The sequence below is a fragment of the Puntigrus tetrazona genome, chromosome 10 (genome assembly GCF_018831695.1).
Source record: "Puntigrus tetrazona isolate hp1 chromosome 10, ASM1883169v1, whole genome shotgun sequence".
NCBI classification, from domain to species: domain Eukaryota; kingdom Metazoa; phylum Chordata; class Actinopteri; order Cypriniformes; family Cyprinidae; genus Puntigrus; species Puntigrus tetrazona.
Window position 1 is genome coordinate 9,805,142 of NC_056708.1, and position 21,315 is coordinate 9,826,456.

Below are 21,315 nucleotides of genomic sequence, written 5' to 3' on the forward strand. Positions count from 1 at the left end.
TTCGTCATTTTCACTTTACTTCTCACTGACCCGTTCGCTAAACTAAACATCCAGAGATATCACTCCCGACAGTCCAGGCGGGCTCAAAGCTGATTTAACATGTTCAATCGAGCAAGAACTAATGTGTGGAAGACACAAAACAAACTAGCAAGACAAGACGCTCACCAACCGCCTGGCGTTGACTGATGGCAGACCATCAGCTTGGTGTATCCTAGGCTTAAACAACAGATCCTTTCAAAGCAGCATATATACAGAAAACAAAAAAAGGCCCTAAAACAGAGCCTTGAGGTATGCCGCAGACAATATTTGGGTCATAACCTACTGTTTCCACTTTGGGTCAGTAAACTTTTGGTTCAATAGCCTTGACTAACATCATAAGTGAACATCATGGGAGGAGGGAATTCCATTCTACAGCAGAATATACAGAATTATTTCTAGTTCTAGTGCAGTTGAAAAAAAAAAACATTAAAGCCAGGAATCACAGATTGCATCTGTGATATTTTTAACGTCATGTTGCCTTTAGGATACTTGCACTATCAAGCTAACAAAGAGAAAATGTGTGCCTCACTACGAAGAGTGTAATCTTTCTCGAACGGGACCACGATGCCCCAAGGCAGCAAGTGTGTGACTTTATATTATTGTAATCCTCTGACCTTGCTGTATGTAAAAGCCACAGCGAAGCTTCGCAGCCTGTGCATTTGTGCTGCACGGAGCTGGCATCACAGAAAAAGCTTTTGCTGAAAGCAAGAGGCTGCTTTTATCACATCTTCTCCTCTGTGCCAAACAAGCGGAAGAGGCTCAACAAAACCTGCACCCGCATGCCACAAGGCAAGAATGAAGACACTCAGGTCTCCGCTTAAAAGAAAGCTAATTTGGAAAGTAAAATAGACCAGCATGCAACAGCGGTCTCTTTTCAGACCAAGATCTGATCTCTTCCAGGTCAGTGGAGGATATTGAGGAAGCCAATCTTTTCTCCCTGATAACCCGTGCTGAAGGGGAGTCTCTTTTGTGCTTTGACTGAAAGGATTTAGTCACAAACAGAGATGGGAACAAGTTTGATTAAGCAGCATTAAAGGGATAGTTCATCTAAAAACTCTTTCACTCACTTCAATTTTGGGTGAACTGTCCTTTTATGAACTGAGAGTCTTTATTCTTTGAGACTCTCAGACTCAAATTTATCTGACTTTAAAGTTTGACGTGGTTAATTCCCAACAACCCCCCTCTTTCTTTTTATCCTCCCTGTCTCTCTTTTTTTATACATTATTCTTGTCAATGGTCTCACTAAAGTCGTTAAGTGAATAAGTAAGTAATCTGTGGTTTGCCTGCAGCTGTGTGGCCCGTCTCAACAGGCTTGCGGTCTGAAGATCTTCGAAGATTAAAGTGATCTGAAATGTGTCAGATCAAGGCCTTTGTTGTGACAGGTAAATTTAAATGCTTAAACGGTTGTGGATTTTCCTTAAGATGTAGTTGTTTGACTTAAAGGTGCTTGATCTAGGTGTTAGCAGTCCATTCACAACTTACTGCACACACTCTCTCACACAAAGATCACCTTACTAGAGTTTAAACACACACATGCACATACTTTCTATTTTCAAATTTACACCGCTACTTTGTTCTTCTTTTGGCTTGGCATGAATCACTTTCTTATGGAATTGGACTTCTGAAACCATGCATTTGTGTATGAGTCTTCCTGCCTTGGGGTTAGAAATGTCATTTTTCTGGTTCTGCAGGATTTAGACCAGAAGAGATACCTCTTGTATCATTATGAAAAAGCATGACATATACAAACGTCAGCAAGACCATTTACACACACACCCTTACTTTAGGCATCTTCCTATAAACCAGTTACAGTACTTGGAAAAAAAACACTTCACTCTATAATGTCCCATTTCTTTTAATGCCTTTAATAGAAGTTAAAGGTAAAAGGTCAGATATTGTGACCTTAGAGGAAGTTTTCTTCTTGTTTTCTTCTAAGATGTTTTTAGAAACCTACACTGTTCACACACACATAGTGAAACAAAGCCATGTATGTTTTTAAACCATTTTTTCTCCCATTACCCTCTCTTCATCACTTCCTGTGGGTCTACGCTTAAACAACCAGTCAAGTGCTAATATTGAAAGAGGAGGACACGCTGAATGAATGGAGGACACGCTGCATTAAGAAACAGACATTAGCGAGAGACAATGGGGAATATCTGTCAGGTCTCGCACATACACATCTAACATGAGGATTACAATATTGCATACAATACAGACTATTCCTGATGGGTTTACAGAGGACACAAGTCACGGATAATCCATAATGGTTATGCATTTCTTGTTTGATCCTTTCTGTCATTTGGTTTCTAGGTTATATGTATTCATGAGCTGTCAGTGAGAACAATGACTGCATGTGTTTGATCGCAACGTAAAAAAAAACTGTATCAAACTACTTTAGAGTATCTGTAAAAAGTTTAGAGATAAATGCTTTGAAAAAACTCTCAAAACTATTTCCAAACCTCTTTCAGGATCAAATGCAGGTGCAGCGGAAACCAATCAAGGCCTTAATGTCTTTTTTTATTTGCTGGAAGTTTCATTGTTTGTTGTTTTCCACTTTTGATTCATTTATTGTCTCCTTTTTAATTTCTTTCAAATCAAAAAAAATCTCACTTGAACTAAAATGGTAGTGTATTCTCTCTTTCTCTTTTTCCATTCAGACACTTTTTATGAACGCAGAATCTCGCCTATCTCTCTTTATCTCCTCATCTCTTTTATTAGCTTTGTTAATGTATACTTTAAACATGCTGTGGCAGTGCTGTGACCCATTTAAGCCGTATTTCCTACCCCCCACACACATATAGTTTTTCTACCCCCCACGTTTCACCCTGATGCCCTCTGCTTCAGTGGGGCAGAAGAAGGAAGAAATGCCCTGAGGGTCGCGGTGAAGCCATTCTGTTACTTAGTTCCACTTAACACACTTACAGAGCGAAGCAAAACAACATGATTGCCTTCCTAAGCCTTCATATGCATACACAAGCATACACTTCTATACAAATACAGTATTAGACCAATAAAGTGTTTCAAATACAAGCAAATGGATACTGGCACACAATCATGCTTGAACACACACGTCCCATTTCACTTGAATAACCAGCAACTACCGCAAGGTCTGCAATTCCCAAAGAATCTCCGGTATTTTATGTGTTAATGTGGTTTTTGCATTTCTTATGCCCGGTATTTGAGGAACAATCCTTTCTACTACTTATTGACCCAAACTACTGGGCTCGGAAATCAATTTGACTGTGTGATAGCCCTTTTTAAAGGAAGGAGTGTGTTTATTGAGTCTAATCCATTGATTAAACAGCGTATGACGGGAGCAAGACAGACGCACAAGATAAAGTCCAGATACGAGCTCCTAAAGGAGACAGGTAGTCTCAGTCCAGTCTGTTTCTGAGGGAGACGTCAGTGATATGTTGGTGTAGGAAGAGTGTGGTTCATTGTTTGCTGTGTTTGCTCCTAGACTGAAGTATGCAGGAGTCTTTGTTTGGCCCGTCTGAGTTCCTCCACAGCGCACTCTGCGATAATTCATTCATAAAGCCACTAGACCGCTGGGAGACCTCAGGCGACCGAAGAATCTGGCACCCCGTGTGCCATCTCTGTCTGACTGTGAACAGCTGAGACCCGCAACAGTGACCCCGCTGAGCCCAGACAGACCAGTATAAACATTAGTGGTCCACTTCAGCTAGGTCTTTCTTTCAGGACTGATCGTCTTTTTACCTTGCTTAAACACATTTTAGGTGTCTATATACAATATGTAATTTTATTTATATTTCACTTTGCTGTCTGTTTTCCTTTTGTATCTTTTCTCTGAATCTCTACTCAGTTGCTTTTTCAATTCACCTCATCACAATGAATCACATTCCACAGTACTGTAGACCACACACACACACACACACACACACACTCCTACTCAAAAACACACACTGAACTATCCTGGAGCCGCTCTGGTGGTTTACAGTGTAACTTTTAAATGAGGCACATTATTCATGAGAGAACACAGCAGAACTTAACAAGGCTGCAAAACATTTCAGACAGACTCCGTTGACAGATCTGCGAATACATTATATTCTGTAAAAGCACGTTGTCACTTACGTCTCATACTTACAAAACATTTTAACACTGAAGACGATTTGTGACAGAACGGCAAAAATATAGAGCAAACTTGGGAGGTTTACTCCGTACAGTGAGAAAATTCACACGCACACACAAAGGCAGCATGTGGGAGAGAATATACACTGGCGGATCCTCCTCCTTGGCTTATAAGCATTTCTGTCTAGATGAAGGGCTTTTATGACCATAGAATCGTTCGTTTTGGAAACCTCTATGGCAAGGAAACCTTATTAACCAAGCAGTGTGGCATTTATCACTGTCAGCCATCCACTCGAGCGCGGTCCCAAGGGACCCAGAGAAAGTCCAACGGAGAGACATAAATGTCCAATTGCAAAAGACAGTAAAACAGCATGGGAATACAGTTGGTAGTGCGGCATACCTCAGAGGTAAATCCTAGGTCCGTTTTTGTTCCTCAATAAAGTATCCAAACATCAGGAGTTTGAACGTCTTCTGGCTCAGTTCACACAGGTAATGTCTCCTCCAAGTACTGGCTGTAATCCTGCACGTCTCTGTGTCTCGTGTCTATCACAACTCCACAACACACTCACTCCAACCATGTGAGGATGAGTCTGTCCGCTGAGATCGCAGAAAGGGGTGTGTGTGCGCTCTCTCTAGCTCTCTTTCTCACCCATTTGCACAACCCTCCCCGTTCCTCCATTTGCTTCTCCTCCCCCTCTCCTTCTCACCTCCCCCCTCGCTCTTCCCCCTCTCCTTCTCTCTCTCATTTCACCTCCTCTGGATCAACAGTATCTGCCAGCACGCAGCCCGGGTCTTTGCCCCTAAGCTTTGAGACACCCTGTTTCCTTTTAAATTGCTTGCCTGTGAGCCCCTAAGATAACATACTTGTGTACACAAGTCGTACACTAGAACATACTCACATAATAATGCAAATTTTGTCAAAGTATTTTACTATATTTACCACTGTGTTATGGTATTATGTGAAAGATAAAGATAAAAATAAAAATAAAAAATCACATAAAAATATAAATAAACATTTACATAAAATGTTAGTATAAAATAAACGGTTCACGTTTTAAAAAGTAATGCTAATGTTTTTGTGTGTGTACTGAAGCTTGGGAAAGCTGTATGTGAAAAAAAGTCAATAAAGTATTCCCATGTCACATCTAATGCGCCGCTTATGCTTTTTTTTAATGGTCAGATTTTACAAGCAGAAGTATTTTCATTGTTGCACTTAACAATATATACTAAGATATAAAACAATGCAAATTGAACTTTTCCCTCATTATAATTTTGTCAAATTAAAGGTGTCTAGTCTGTCCAAAGTCCATAATACACATTACAGATCATGCCTATAGAGATAAACTTCTTTGTTTTTCTGTGGATTTATGGCTGAAAACAGAGTTGTGCAATGCTGCGGGTCATATCCGCCTCTGGCTAGTATATCAGTGGGAGAGGGGGGCGTGGGAAACTCCTCACTGATCTTAGTTGTGGAGATCAGGGATTTAACCCACGGCAAGCTGCTGGGAGCAGCCACTGCACAAAGAACTAGTATTATTATTTCAGAGACCCCACTGTAAACGCTGGTCAATGAGTAACTGGTGCTTACAAACCTATTGAATAGAAACCATAGGTGTATGAATGCATGTACATTCCTTGAGTGTTTCCTCTACAGGCTTCCACAGAACCAACCCCTTCATGCTGTTGCGTCACAGTACAGAGAACGTTTGAAGCTAGGAACACAACTGAAAAAGCATATAAAATTTACAATCTAGTGTAATATATAGATTTACACATACACATAGACACACACACACACACACACTCACATTATACACACTTGCATGGTCTCAGGCTTAGAGTCAAGTAAGGAGTGACAAACACAGAGTCATCAATCTGGTTATAACTCTGGTAAAGTGTCTCTGGGTCAGGCTTAAGATGAGGGCGGCTGTGTGGCCAGGATTCTCATGATTGGGAGGGACAGATTTAGAGCATTTCACACAGATCAGTGAGTATGACAGAAGCGTACGCCTATAATGACGCGCTGGGTGAAGGGGAGGAGAAAGAGAGTAAGAAAGAGCGATATTTAAAATCAACTACATTTTCCAGATTTACAATGGCTTTACAAAGACTCATAATCTGTTGATCACCGAATCTATTTTCTACTTTATTGTAAGAAAGAATTAATATATGAAGAGTATATATATATATATATATATATATATATATATATATATATAAATAACATGTATGCACTACTGTGTATATTTATCATGTATATATAAATACACACAGATGCATGTAAAATTATGTGTTTTTTGTTATATTTATTATATATACACCCACACACACACACACATACGCACACTTACAATGAAACTCAAATTGCACAACCTTTTTGCTTTGAAAGACTGTAATTCTTTTTAAAGCTCAAACTACCCATTTACTGAAAATGCATAGAAAAAACTGACTATATGATAACGGGCATGACAATATGAATAAGAATTTAGAGACTTGCATCACTGCAATTCTCCAGAAATCCATCTTGCATCTACTTCAGTACTTCACCAACCGTGAGAGCCAAACATGTCTGTGCAAGGAGAAGGGCGTGGAGAATTAGATGATGTCCCGTACTGCTTTTCATCACCTAAACTTCCCTTCAGAACAAAGCAGACACACCTTCACTCCTCGGGCTGTTGATGACATTCACACAACAAACAGGCTCTAAGGAATCACAAAACGACGTTTGAATCAGACACACAAAAAGTGAATAGAATTGAAGTTTGGTGATGTTTTACCCACAAGCACAAGTTCTTCCCTAAGCACAAGCGGATTCTGCTAATCTATTGGCTGAATATCACTCACCGCGTACTGGATGACTGCAACACTAGAGTGATTCGATTACAGAAGCCATGAGCGTGTTTAGACAAGCACGCAGAATAACGAGTCAAGGTGTGAGATGCTCCACCTGTATGCTGTTCTCCAGGGTCTCGCACGTTGTCAGTCAGATCACAGGTCTATTATTCTCCAACCCTCTCACAGACACTCACATTATCAAACACAAATACGTAACTGCTATTCCTACTGTTATTCCTACTTTATGAAATAATATGCCATTTGCGCTCTTTTCGAGAACATATCAGCATATTAGAAAAATCATGAAGACCCGAATCTAGTATATAGACCCCAAGTACTCTCGACGAAAGTCTACTGCGTGTGCTAGGGCGTATTTCCAATATGAGAAATACGGCTGATAACAAATCTCATTGTGTTTTCACAGACGAGCAAGCTGAAGCTTCCTGTCAGACGGTTTTAATCAGAATTCAGAAACGGAAAGAAAAGAAGCTACTATAAGGAAACGTCATACACAATAGAATAGGTAAGACTGCCGTTCTCTGATCTTCACTGACTCAAACGCTGATAAAAGGTACAGGCGGCTGAAGGGGATAGAAAAACTACATTAAGAATGGGTCTAAGATGACGGGGGGAGATTGAGAGGGTAAAAGAGAAAAAAGGGTGAAAGGGAAGAGGGAATGATAGAAGACTCACCCCCACCTCTCTGTCTCTCTTTCTCTTTCACTGACTTAATGCCTTTGATTGGCATGGATTATTCATTTGGGCTGGAAATTGTTTACAGTTATGCATTCATTATTTATCTTTAATGTGTCTTATACAGTGCGGATACAGGCACATGCATTACTTTATTATTATTTAAATGCTGACATAACTTGACGTAACATAACCTGAAAACATATTAAAGAGTGAAACATTAGAATATTACTATACTATTATTATTATTATACTATTAGAATTTGGGCTTAACATACACCCTCCGAGCTTTAACTTGAGGGCATTCTTATCAAAACTGGAGGAAAGGTTAAAGACTTACAGCTCTTTAATAAGTACCTCCCCCGTTTATCAAGGGAACGTAGGTAATTGGACAATTGACTCAAAAGCTGTTTCATGGAAACATATACATTTTTTATGTATTATATGTTATGAATTATGTTTAATTCTAACTTAAATTAGACATCATGTTTCTTTTATATATATATATTTAATATAAAAGCACTTTCATAATTTAAATTTGCCTACCATTAGTGTGTGAGATTTGCATGTCCATATCTAGATCTTACATCTAGTTCTTTCACCCTTTTTCCCGTAAGCCACACACCTGCTGACATTGTCTCTCTTATCTCCAACTGACTCTGCAGCGTGAAAGTGAGGTCACACTTAAATACGGGACACATATATATATATATATATATATATATATATATATTTTATCGAGCACCTTACCATGAGACAACTCCCTCATAATCCACACACATACACAAATGCATGCTAAAACAGCACACAAAGCTGCAGGTGTTCGGGACTAAGTGTCTCAACTAAACTGCCCGTGGACCCTCCAAGCCTGTCGGTATCCTCTTTACAATTTCACAGAGCGCACACAAGGGTAGATCACGCCATCATTTGTGTGATAAACTCCATTGCTCTGCCCGCAGCAAGGTTGGCACGGTCAGCCCGAAGCTACAGAGGCCACCTGGATAAACAAATGAATAAATCATCTCCAGAACACCTGTGACTACAACCACAGAGCGGCTACAGGGAGTCTGAATCACAGCACGAATTCCAAAAACAGAAATACTTATTAAAAGAGTTTATCATCACGGAGAACATGAAACATGACAGGAAGATGTGCCATTTGGCATCTCCCCTACTTTATTAAAGGGTATGACGCTGTCGCATTACATAATATTAGGCCTTTAAGTATTGTATTGGCTATTGAAAAAAGTTCCTGGTTATGGATGTTTCTCTCTCTGACAAAAGACAGAGTATGACGACACAGGATGCGACTTATCAACTGATAAAAATAATCTGTGCAAACAAAGTCTAGTTGAGTGTGCAATGGGGCCCTCAGAACATTAAGAGAAATTATCTAGGATATAAGAACACACAGAGAGAAGAATAAAGACTAAGCATCTCGTGTATAACAATTTTTGTACAAACAAATCATCTGTGACGTATATACATTGACATTTTGTTTAATTGGTTTAAGTTTCAAACAGGAACATTTAGTCACAAGAAAGATATATGATTATTTAACTTAAAATTGCTATGAATTGCAACTTTTTACGCGGATTTATAAGTGTCAAAAACCACATCGGGGATGTTTTTTTTAAAAAAAAAAAAAGCACAGAAAAATGTTTTAAATAATTTTAAAATTAGGGTTAATTCTGTCTAAATCTGGCAACAGCATAAGACGTCAGCTACACAAATATACATTTCTAATATGATGTTTATGTGCATATTTAAGGGCGGTAGCTGAAGATGCAGGAATAATATTCACATTACCGCATATTACATGCAGCTTTACAGGCGGAGTGATTTCTCATGAATTACACAAGCTCCAGTTAAGCTCAGCAAAGCTGATGGGCATCTTCTAACCAGACATGCTAATGCAAGAACACTGCTACATTATTACATCTGACAGTAAGCTGAAAATGTGGGCCAAGTCTATTGAGGCCAGGAAACCACTGGTTTCGTGGGTCTTCCTTCTCTGGGAGATGTATTATGAATGGGATGAGTGCAAAAACCAACAGAGGGACGGATGGAATGTGTGTTTAGATGTGTGGTAGAAGAAACACAGAAAGACTGAGGAGGATGAAAAATTAAATTCAGGGAGAGGACAGACAGAGAGGTGGATAATGGAGAAGAAGAGCAGGAAGGGCAGGCGGAGAGAAAGACAAAAAAAAGGAGAGAGAGGTGCGGAGGTGACCCGGGCTGCTCTCATTAGGCTGGATGCCCAGACAGAGTGTCCAAGCGCTGAGGTTCTCTTCAATTTACATCAAAGCCCCTGGGACACAAGTCCAGGCACCAAATCGAGTCAAACGTTCAAGTGATGCAGAAAAAGAGAGGTCTGGCCGACTGGGGCTGAGAAAAAATTCATTATGAAAACACACACGCCAAGATGGGCTTGTGGGACTTGACCAAACAACATCACTGAGCAATTTCTGTTCTAAAATTGAAATATGCAAATCTAATCAAAACGAATACGAGGGCCCGGTTGACTTTGATTGAGGTCTTCAGTGTGACGTCTGTTAATCTGGGGGAAATGTCGTGCGGACGCTCGCTGTCTGCTTGATGTAGGAGTCTTGTAATTTGCACGCTGACAGCTTACTGCTTGACGGATGGATTATGGAATTTTATATGGAATGTTTTGTAATTAGAGGGTTCTGTACGCTTAAAAAAACGTCCTGGAAGAAAATTAAGAGAACGTTTCCGTTGACTTTACATTTCCTTTAACCCTAAACAAAACACAATGTTAAAAAAACATTAAAAATGCCTAATTTACACATTACTAGAATGAATAGGAAAAGTAGTCAGTAGTTACAATACTGCTCAAAAGTAACAATAAAAGCATTTATAATGTTTAGTGCTGTCAAAATAAATAGTGCTGTCCAAAATAAAAGTTTCAAAACATCCAAAACAAAACAAACAAAATAAAACGCATATTTTTATATAATATTCTTTATATTACTGATAAATATATTTAATGAATTAACATATTTTTCTTAAATATATTCATGCATGTGTGTGTATTTATATAGACATGCTCTAAATATAATATAAAACACACACACATACATGTAAAAAAAGTTTTCGGATGTTATTAATCATTTGTCAGCACTTTGTGACACACACCAAAAATCCCCCACACAAAATTAGCATATAAATACGGTTTCTGAAGGATCATGTGTCACTGAAGACAGGAGCAATGTTCCAAGAATATTAAAAAATAAAATAATATATATATATATATATATATATATATATATATATATTAAAATAGTAAACAGCTATTTTAAATAAACATTATATTTCACATGCAATATTTTACACTGTTTTCAATCAAATAAATAGCCTTTGTAAGCATATAAGATATAAAAGCATTTTAAAAGCATAATATATATATATATATATATATATATATATATATATATATATATATATATATATATATATATATATATATATATATATATTGAACCTTTTCAAAAGGTACACCTTTGTACCTATTAGGTTGAAATACGTACACTCTAAGTACTGATGTGTACATTTAGGGCACAAAAATGGACCCTTAAGGTACAAACATGTACCCTATAAAAAGGTACGGTCCCGGTGAGCTTTTGTACCTATATTTCTGAGAGTTTATAAAATCAGTGTGTGATCCATGGAGGCTGAATCAACTCTGTAAATCTGAAAATAGCACTGATAGCCATCACCGCTTCAGATATTGCGATTTTTGGTTAGGAAATGTAATAGGAGCCACATGGGCATGAGACTAATAATAGTCACATATCTACCTGCAGTACAATAAATCATTGAATCATTCGGAGAGATGATAACATAAAAAGCTCATCTGAGAGCAGACTCGCCTCCCAGTCACACTGAGCCTTTGTCAGTGGAGGATTCAAAGACTCTAGAAGGAACAGTAAAAGATGAGTCAGGAGGTAAATGAAACAGAATAACCATTAAATCCGGAGCTACTGGTGTTATAAATGTGATATGGGCAGTGTATCACAATGCCACAACCCCAAATGATTTTCTAGCCTATATCTAAATGACACGTATAGTAATTAATTAACAATCGACAATTATTCTAACTTATTCTAACTTACCCCCAGAGCATACAGAATAAACTTTGCTCAACTCTACAGTTGCCTCACGCAGATTTCTCCCTGACCTCCTGCCTTAGAAATCACGCTGCTGGTGGTGAAACAGAGGAGTTGTAACTTAAGTAGAATCCAGCCTGCAAAGGCTGTACATTTAACCCAAGCATCCTTCTCATCAGCTTTCATCATTGTTACTGGAACACAGCACAATAGCTCTGCTCCAGTTTCATGCCTGTACGACACAAAACACAAATACAAGCGCTCGGAGATATAGAGCATGCAAATCAAAAGCGATGCGGCAGCGCTAGAACAGTCTGCCCCTGGCGTGTCTCTCACTTCCTTCTTCTCCGCTGCCCTCGCTCTATCTCTCTCTTTCGTTCCATACCGTGAATCTCTTATTTCCAGGTCAGGCAGAAAAGATGTGATCTGTCTTTAATTCCTCTCGTATAGTTCTACTTGTCTCTGTATAATGGCTAACTGGATATGAAATGCGTGTTAAATTCTCACTTTAGCGCACACACTCTTCAAGGTCGTGCTGATTTATAAAAGTCTTGATCTTCAAACTAAATTCAAAACAGCATGTTCATTTGAATTTAAGGAAGCAGAATTAAAATGCATATTTTTTTGTGCCTATAAACAGCATACACGCAACATTTGCAATATATATAAAAATGCATTGTTATAATATTCATCATGATATTAATTCAAATCATTTAAATAATCATAAATGATATAATAAATATGCTTTCATTTAATAAATAATAGTTCATTAATATGCATAATAAGTCCAAATTAATGGTGCATTTATCTTTTTATTTATTTATTTATTTACACACGTCGACACATTAAATGTGATTACATTCACGAAATATTCTATGTCAGAGCTGAGTTTTGAACATTGTCTGTAATAACAAACAGAGATAAACACTCTCGCAGGCACACAAACCCACATAATACAAAGCGACTGAAATCCCATCAAAACTACTTAGAGTTGAAGAGATGCTTAAGCATCGTTTTGATGAGGACAGCGGAAAAGGGGTATGAGGAGGGAGAGATGGAGAGAAAGTGGGGGATTAAAACATCAGAAGGTAAAAATTCTTCCCAGACTGATGTCCTGTCCCAAAGGAAAGGGAAAAAAAGCATAATCCCTCCCTTAAACGGACAGCCTGCACTTTTACCACCCACAGAGTGCTACACACACACACACACACACACACACACACACAGTAGCTGAGTAAGCAAATGTATGAACTCTTCCCGGTTTGTTTGTCCTAAAGATACCTAAAGGTGCTGATCTAGCCCCAGACTTCAATAAATAAAGGCAGAATGACAGTTTTTATAGACCAACCACAGCATTATTCTGAGGTCTGACTTTACCAACATGTATTTTTATATTCCATGTCAAATGTAGGAAAATGTTCTGTTTTCTATTAAATTTTGTATTGCATTTCATTTTGTTATATTTTATTTCAACACATCTTACATTTAATTATTTAATTTTATATATAATTTAGTGCCGTCAAATAAATAATTGTGATTAGTTAATTGCACACACCACATATTATGTGAACAAAAACATAATCATTTGACAACACTAATGTAATTTCAGAACAAAACATTTCATAATTAAATAATTAGCACAATTATTAGTATAATAATTATTACTAGCACACTAATAAAAATATCTAAATGTTAGCCTATCCCAAATGATAATACTGAAATTTGAAATATAATATAAATGGTTTCAGAAATTAATAAAGAATTTTCAAGCCTTCATGTTTTGTGCTTTTGTGTTGTTTTAATTTAGGTTTTATTTAATTTCATATTTTAATTTATTTCATTGCATATTTCTTTTTTTTGTTTTACTTGCAAATTTTATTTCATTTTATACATTATATTTATATTTATTTTCCTTTTTTTTTTTTTATTTCATTTGACTTTGTGATGATTTAATCCAGTCCAGACTCATCTATGCCACAGGATAGATGATTTCAGGTTTTACTACACTCGTGAGGACATTTGTTCTTTACAAAGATAGCAAATCCTGCCCACCACACACAGAGGGTCTATAAAAGAAGTACCTCCCCCTACTTAAACGGCAGACGTTGCTGAAAAGTCAGCTGAGGACACTTCAAGAGACAGTAATATCTTCACATACTGTAGCTAGTGATACTGTTGGCACAAATCTGGAAGAATAACCTTTGCCCCTTGAGATCTGACCCAAGTATACTGGAGATTAGTTCAAAATCGGTCAAGAAAAAAAAAACACACACACAAAAAATCCACAGACAGACAGACTGCAAGGGCAAATGAGGACAAATCCAATAAAGAAGTCTAGCAGCTGTATTAAGCCGTTAAACAGAGTTGCGTTTGCATGCTTCATTAAGATGCTGAGAGTTATCAGAGATGCGCACACACACACACACACACACACACACACACACACACAGACGGCTTTGTCCAATCACCCCTGCACTCCGAAAAATCCCACCCACTCTCCCGTTTGCCTCCAGGTGTTCATTTCTTTCTCAGTACGCCCCCCATTCCAATTAATGACTCTAATTGCATCCCCTGTCTAACGAGCTCGGAGAAAGAGAAAGGACTGTTTTTTACCAACTCTGAAATAACCTTAACCTAGAAGCAGAGGTCAGGAATAAAAACTGCCTATGGTATGATAACACCAACCTGCCAATAATAACCGTGCAACCCTAAAGCGACTGCACTAATAGTAAGAGAATGACAAGTCAATCATTGCTGACACAGGTTAAACCATATTGACTAAGAAAACATTTGGGTATCTAACAAAGGTTATCACGAGCGTGCACATGTGAAAAAGTCAAAAGACAAAATAACAACAATTATTAGTAGTATTATTATAAAGGGAGTGTTTTGCTGTTGTGGTTGTTGTTTTAATTATTTTTAGATGTTTAAGATAATTGACCCTGAAATAATATAGATTAAATAATAATAAAATTAAATCAATTTGTCCAGATAATAAGCCCTATTTAATATAACAAATAATAAACGTTTCAAATAATAAATTATTAACATAAGCAAATGCAATACAGCACTAAAAAAATTCCATAAAAAATGTATGCTGATTTTATTAAATATTTTAATATCATATATCAGCATAAACATTTTATTTAACATCTTTAACATCTGCATTCAATTAATTCACATTGTAACAAGCGGCCTATACAGTATTAAAATATTATAAAAAAAAATTATGCATTTATTTTTATTTTATATATTATATTTTCATATACTTCATTAATTTTTTCAGAAGTAATTTACAATTATATGCATTTTTCCCCGTAAGATTACGTTATGTGTACAATATATACAAGTTTGCAGTTTCATGTTTAAAATGTTTCAAAGTCGCCCCCTCCATCACACACACACACACACACACACACACACACACACACAAACAAAGGAACAAAGCAAAACCCATTTATCGCATTACAGACTTCGGCAATAATTTTTTTAATGAATCGGTTCAAACAAATGTTCATTCCCACATCTTTGTCCACAACACCTGGTGGTGTTGAAAACTACCCAAAGGATAAAAAAGAAGGGATCTCGACTCACCGCAGCGCACATCCAGGTGTAAGCACGCTGCTTTCTTCCTCAGTCTGATCCCCCTGCAGCCACACCTGTAACAGTCATTTGCATGTGCTTCAGCATTTGAATTAGACATTTAAATAACGGCTGTTTAAAGGAGCTAATCCTCAACCCCACAGAATACTAATAAGAAAACAAGGAAGTGATTTGTGTTGCAAAATTGATGTGAGCTTGGCCAAGTACATTCTAAACTTATTAACTGGAGTAATAACTCTGCGCAGTCCGTTTCATTCCACTTCCTGTTTACACTAGAGTGGGAATGTCCCAAAAACTGGCAATCTTTCATTTGCACTCCTCTTGTGGCAGGCTGGACTGTGTTTCATCATCAGAGAAGAAAAATGTGAATGATATTCATTTATATGTCTGATTTTCAGTTCAGTTTAAAAGCTTGGAGGGGTCTCTAACGCAGAAATCTAGAGGTACGTCGATTGCTTGGCTAGTGTCGGTCTACAGCATCCTGTCTGCGTGTTTGTCCCATCACTACAGGGTCGAAAGGTCAAGCTTTATGGTTGGAGCTGTGAGAACCGGCCCAGAGCAAGACTTTGATAAGTAGCTACAAATAAGCATATTCCTTTGATGGCATGCCAAATAAAACATAGTAACATTTTGAGGTCACAAAAGTAGTTAAAAGCTATATATACACACTAACAAACGTTATCGCGAAAGGCTACATTTAAACACTTCGAAGTAGATTTATGCCTAAAAATATGATAATGCACAAAAAAGCACACATATCTGAGGTCAACAGTCAAAATAATTTTCATTTGCATTTCTGTAATTTAATACATTTTACTTTCATAATATAATGGAATAGTGCTGTCAAACGATTAATCACTATTAATCACATCTAAAATAAAATTTTAAATAATATGTATACATATTATGTGTATATATATATATATATATATATATATATATATATATATATATATATATATACATATATATACACACATATATATATATATATATATATATATATATATATACATATTTAAGAAAAAATATGTTATGTTTATATATTAAACATATGCATATATAATAGAAATGTATACACAGGTAAATTTTAAAATACATGCTATATGGGTGCATTTTTTATATATATTAAAATTAAGTATATACAGTAAATATATAACGTAAACAAAATTATTTTTTATGTGATCGTTATAATATAATCTTTTTTATTAAATGTTGTAGCACATTTCCATGCATTTAAATACAGGCCTGATAGTAAAGTTTTTTTAAGCTTTGCATCTTTTTTGCACAATATTCCTGTTTTAATCCTTTCAAAATTTTGATTTTGAACGGCCTTTTCAGTGTGGTGTCCACTGCTTTTTAAATATAAATTCGTCAAATTTTTTTTTTACTTAATATTTTCAAGCACACTGATCTGACAGGGTCGTAAAATTAAGAGCAGATGTTAGTAATTCCACTTGATCTGTGGAGCAAAGAGGTCAAACGCACACTTAAGTATGGGTTATGACATGTTCATTCAAATAGACTCTCGCAAATGCTCAGATACTCCAGATGCTCAGAAACACTCAAAGTCAAAGAAAATAAGATCATATGGAATGAATGTGACCTGAGTCAACTCACTATCGAGAAGAGTCCGTGAACTCCAAAGGGTGCAATAAAAGTCCAGAGGTGAGGTCTGTTTTGTGTGTCCTTCACTTTTCTTCTGCCAGAACATGAGAGCTGAGCAGAGAAGAAACTTTCTCAGGCAGTAAAAAGTGACTGAACCCCAGTGAAAGTGGACCACACAGCGATCCTCCATCTTCAGACAACACAGGCGCAGATTATTTCGAGGTTCTGGCTGAATAACACACATACCTGGGGGGCAAAGGTCTGGTCAGGAGGATTCTAGAGACATAAGAGAGAATTCAGTGACCCCCGGCTTTTAGTATGAGGGTCATGTACGGCATCTGTCCTCTAGCATAGGTTTTAAAAATATCCCTAGACTAAACATAGCCATAACAGTTTACTGTAAAAATAAGAAGACACATTTGAGGTTCCTCGGGCTGAACTGGAGGACCCCTCTGGAGAACTTCTTGCAGCTTTTGAAGATGTCAAATATCCTACTGTACGCTGAAGAAACATCACTACGTGAATCAAGTACCTCAAATTATTTCCCTTATGACATGGTTCCTGGTATTTTTGACAGCATTGGAGGAACTTCCATCTCAGCCACACTGAGAGAGCTCCTAGACCAGGGGTGGGCAATTAATCAGGGGCCACATGAGAAACTAGAATTGCGTCGAGGGCCACCAACTTTTTTTCATTGTAAAATGCTCTAAATTAAATATTTTGAATAACTGGTACTGATAATCAGAAGATTAACACACTTTGTAAATATTTAAATTAGGTTATGTGAAATTATGGTTTATAGGTTAAAAAAGAAAACAAAATCATTTTTGAATCAGTGCAATTTATTTTTAACTTGTTAATTTTCTTCCAACAATGCAACAAATTGTGATTTAAAGCCCTTGCTCTGATGAAGTTAACTGTTTTACTGACAGCATCAACTACATGTTTCATTTTTAACACTGTCTTACACAACACTTCCTGATGTATGATACAATGCAAAAATGTCAATTTCTGAACAGGGTTAATTTCTGTGACTTTATCCTGCATTCTCTTTAAAAGTCCAACATTTTTCCCTGTCAGATTTGGACAAAACTCTGGATCTGGTGTTGTCACACCTGCAAGCTTGTCTCATTTCAAACCTAAAATGTTCAAACATGCATTTACCTCTCTAAATGAATCATTACCAGTAGTTGTGCCTTTTATTGACTGCATGGCTGCCACCTCCCCTGTGATTTGAAAGTCTGAAGTTACTCCACGTAAGAAGATGAGGAGCTGGGCGGTGTCACGTACATCGCAGCTCTCGTCCAAAGCCAGAGAAAAAAAGTCAAAGTCAGACGCTCTGTTCCTCAGCTGAAGCTCTAAGTTTCCAGCGATGTCCTCTATCCACCTCGTTACAGTGCGTCGGGAGAGTGAAACGCTCTCAAATGCGCCCCTTTTCTCCGGGCATATCAGCGCAGCAGAGTCCAATAAACATTCCTTTAACTCTCCATCGGAAAACGACTTACTTTTTTTGGGCGATTTTGTAAGAAATTACATAACTTGTCCTGACGGCTGCATCTCTGGCAGCGGGAAGTTTAGTAAAAAAAATTCCTGTTGGGTTTGTAGTTTTGCAAGCAATGCATCAGACTCCCTTGCACGCTCTTCATCGGACAGATTTTTGTATTTATCTTCATGCTTGGTCGTGTAATGGAGATTCAAATTATACTCTTTAAACACAGCAATCTGTGTACCACAGATTAAGCACACTGCTTTACCTTTAACTTCTGTACAGAAATATTTGACAGTCCATTTTTTGTTAAAAATACGGCATTCTTTGTCAACTTTTCTTTTCTTAGCGTTAGCCGATATCTTGAGGGTTAACCGTCTTGTATCATTTGTAGTTGTTAACCGTCACCCACTTACGTGCATACGTTCGTTTAATTAGTGACGTAACGCTTTTCAAAATAAAAGTTTTAAAAAATTGTTTAATTTATGATAATTATATTTGACCTCGCGCGGGCGGAAACCAACGTACAAAGGGCCGGATGTGGCCCGCGGGCCGTAGTTTGCCCAGGTCTGTCCTAGACGGTTTCCAACATATCAGTTCACTCTATAAGAGATTAAAGCCAGGATTAAGAGAGTCGGGTTTAACCAAACAAAAGTATCCTGTTTTAGTTCTTACAAATAGGAAGTTACAAAGAGATGGGACAAGATAAAAAGTGTGAGAACTATAAAGCTAAACCCAGAAACAAGGACCAAAATGTCTATAAAATCAAAATGAAGTTCTTTGATGCATGAAGAGGCCTTATGTAACATTAACATCGAACCAAAACATCCCCTTAGATTCGCACTCGCCTCCCACAGTGATCCAGGACATCTGGCCTGGTTGCTAGGAAACAGAGGTCCGCACAACCGCTCAGGTGAACATAATTAGTTTAAAAATGATTTAAAGATACAAACACCAGCAGATAAACTTTAAATCACAGATCCGGCCAGATCAAAATGTCTCCTTCATTGTTGAATTAAATTGGGCTCAGTGAGATTTGTTAAAGAAATGTAGGCTGTGTTCGAAATGTCATGCTATCATTCTGCAGTACCCAGTATGTATGCTCGGCATAGTATTTTCTGTATGCACGAAATGCCCGGATTACCTGCTATAGTGTGTGAAATCTGATGTGTGCATCTAAAGACACTGTGTGGGGATACCGTTTCCATGTGACTCTCATCTTCAAACGCGTGAGTGAACTAGAGGCGGGGAATAGGAATTATAAACGTAACACTTTAATACGTGCGTACTGTATATATACATGTGAAGTACACACTTTCTCTGTGTGTCTAAAAACTGTATCGGCGGTAGGACAAATTGTACTTTTCGATCAAGTCAAGTGACGTCACCTTTATCTCTATAACATTTTATACAGTATTGATTATTAATAATAATCCTAATATTGAATTAAAGTGATATATAAAAATATTATTTCAGCTATGCAAACAAAATTCAATTCTGCTTAAAAAAAGGTATTTGCTCTATTGATCTATTTGATTGATATTGCAAACTGATGTGCTTTAGCATATTGTTTTAATTTATTATCATAATTTAAACTAACTGCTTTGGAGTGCACTGTTTTCGCGTCTCACACATTAATAGAAAACATTTCTTTAGCGTTGAAAAATAAGGTGGATAATATAAAATTATTCATACACACACATATAATGTAATACATAGCAATACTAAAATGATGCAGAAAATATCTGTCTGCTCATGAATTCTTGCTGTAGCACGTTTGCTGAGATTTTAAGAGGAAAACTTTGGGTTTAGAGCAGACTCAATTTCTACTACTACGCCTCAAGCTAAGCCTTCATACAACCAAAACAATAAGTATCCTCAAGCACGTGCGAGAGCAAGCCAAACGAGGGACATGTATGTGGTTTTCATGCATGTTTGCCATCTGTGCCAAATAGCAGGTCAAAGTCAGTAGCCTATACATGTGTGCAATCTCACATACAAAGTCGGTCTTTGTAGGTGCCACTTTAAAGTCTGGCCGTCCAGCCCACCCAGACGATGAAAGGCTCTGAAGCATTTATTAGAGTGGAGATGCTTTGTGTAAGACAGAAGACCCTGTTAGTGTGTGTTGGCATTATGTGAGGCCTATGACTTGCGCTCCTGGGACGGGCGGCTCCTTCATTATTCATGATCCGCCTTGCCGATGCTATTTATACCAGCGTTTTGACTCATCACGCTCCAGTGATTCTGTCTGCTTCTGGAAATTTGTCCATGTGAGGACCATGATTGTACTTCCTCAATGCATTTTAAGGCCTTGTTGCTGCTGCACCTGTAATGAAAGAGACAGAGAAACGTATTACTCACAATAAATTACATCAGAAATAATTTATCACACGATCGCCGTATTTTTACTCCCATCTGGATTGAACGCACGGGGTATGAAATGTGCAAACTGTAATGCATGCGGAATAAAGACAGAGAACACCAAGTTTTTGTACATTTTAACATCAAAAAACACTTGTATTTTGGGTGCAATATTGGTTGGTATTTGAACTGTGAAACTCATCTGTGGGTCTTTGCAGGTCTTGGTTCTCGGGGGAATCTCATTTTCTCTGGAGAGGAAACTAGAAATGCCAAGTTTCTTCACATGGGAGGCTGCCCCATTAAAAGAGAAAGAGGTTTTGGAGCATGTAATTTCAGCAGCAGTCCGCTGGCCATCTGCGAAATCTGGCCTGCACCGGGCGCAGCTGTTTAATAGCAGTTTCAAATATAGAGTCAAATGTCAAGGGCGAGACCACCCATTTAAAAATCATATTCATAGAACGACTCTGAAGG

The 21,315-nt window shown here is 37.5% G+C and overlaps 1 protein-coding gene across 5 annotated transcripts in view; it reads right to left on the bottom strand.

The window, feature by feature from the left end:
• tiam1a (TIAM Rac1 associated GEF 1a) overlaps positions 1-15,440 on the bottom strand; it is a 56,256-nt gene extending 40,816 nt beyond the window's left edge. For 4 of the 5 annotated variants that reach the window (XM_043250665.1, XM_043250666.1, XM_043250663.1 and 1 more), the window contains exon 1: positions 4,529-4,735. The gene's annotated coding sequence lies outside the window, so the exon portion shown is untranslated. Of the gene's footprint in view, positions 1-4,528; positions 4,736-15,380 lie in introns of those variants that run through there. The other variant, XM_043250664.1, reaches the window with a different exon arrangement.
• Between the last annotated feature and the right edge of the window lie 5,875 nt (positions 15,441-21,315).